Raw genomic sequence first — 1,612 nt, forward strand, 5'->3', positions numbered from 1 at the left:
CAGGCCCCAGCATCAGGCGCGCCCCCGCGGGAAGGAGCGCGGGGGCGCTCACCCCGGGACACGCGGCCTCCGGGCGCTGCGACGGTGGCGGCCGAGAGCGCGCGCGCGCGGGCGGGCGGGCGCTAGGGGTGCGCGGGGCGCCGTGGAGCAGGTGGGCGCGGGCAGAATCGCGCCAGAGTGGGAGCAACTGTGTGCGTGTGCGTGCGTGTTAGAAAGCGAGAGACCGCGCGAGCGAGCGCTCCGGGGAGAAGGTGGGACGGGCGCGCGGGAGGAGGGGGAGTGCGCGTCTGTAGGCGTGCGCGAGCGCCTGCCCCGCGGAGTGCGCCAGAAGGGGCGTCCGGCCGGCCCAAGTCTCGGGTTGTCCGGGGGGAACGTGGAGGACCCGAGCCAAGCTCCGAACCCTCCCTCCCCGCCGCTTCCCCTCCCGGATTCGGTGACCCAAGAGCCAATCCCGGCTCCTTAACTCCTTCCTCCCCGCCCCGCAGTCTCCGGCACGCCCCTGACCCCGGCCCGCCTGGCCCCGCGGGCACTCTTCCCGCTCCGCCGCCGCCCGGGTCTTCCTCTTCCGAGGAGCGGCGCCCTCCGAAGCGGCGCCCTCGGGGACGGAGAGAGGGGCTGGGGGGGAGGGTGCGTGGCCGCAGCCGGGGGCCGCCGGCGCCCCACCTTTTCCCTCCCCTCCGACCTGGGGAAGAGGGAGAGAGGGGCTGGCCTGCGATCCGGGCAGGAAACTGTGTGTGTGAATGTGTGTGTGTCTGGGTGGGGCGGGAGGGGGACGGGTTTCTGGGAAAGGCGTTCACGCAGAAGGCGAGCCCGGAGTGCTCAGGACCCGTCCGTGGTTCCCGTCCCCTGGCCGCCCCGCCGCTTTCCAGAGTGCGCGGAGTAGCCGTGCAAGGGCGACCAGGTGGGAGGGCGGAATTTCATCTTTAGTGCCTAAATAGCTGCGGGAGCCGGCGGATGCGGGTGGGGGATGCGGGTGGGGTGGGGGAGAGGTGTGACCTCAGGGCCACTCGCTGGATTGGAGCCTGTGCTGGTCTCGTGTGGAGTAGGGCTGTTAAAACGAAGTCGGGCGCGGCGGTGGGAGATCGTGTTGGCAAGTGACATTGCAGGCGTGAACTGGGGAGAGGGTTTCGGGGCACTTGACAGTGGTGGCGGGGTGCGGTCCAGTCCGTTGTGGAATCAGTGTGCCCTCTAATGGTCAGCAGGAGTGATCGACGGTATTGCACCGCCAACCTCTCCAACGCGGCGCCTGAGCTGCAAACTTGTGTTCCGCAAGCTTTTCCAGAAACGCTCTGTGCGCGTCAAGCACCCACGAGGAGCTGAGGGCTTAAAGAAGGGTGTATGTCGTCCGTGTCTTTGAGGAGCTCTATTTGGGACAAATAGCCATAATTCAACATGCATTAAGCACTACGGGAGACAGGTGGGGTAAATTGCCAAGGGCTATTGATGAGGGCTATTAACTATTTTACTAATATATATGTATATTTAACAGTATATAAATATATGTATAGTTTATATTTTTTTTTTAATTTTTTTTGAGTTGGAGTCTCACTCTGTCGCCCTGACTGGAGTGTAGTGGCCGCTCCTGGCCACTGCAGCCTCGACCTGCTGGGCT

Source organism: Carlito syrichta, unplaced genomic scaffold, assembly GCF_000164805.1.
Source record: "Carlito syrichta isolate Samal-C Ts95f unplaced genomic scaffold, Tarsius_syrichta-2.0.1 Scaffold303184, whole genome shotgun sequence".
Classification (NCBI taxonomy): domain Eukaryota; kingdom Metazoa; phylum Chordata; class Mammalia; order Primates; family Tarsiidae; genus Carlito; species Carlito syrichta.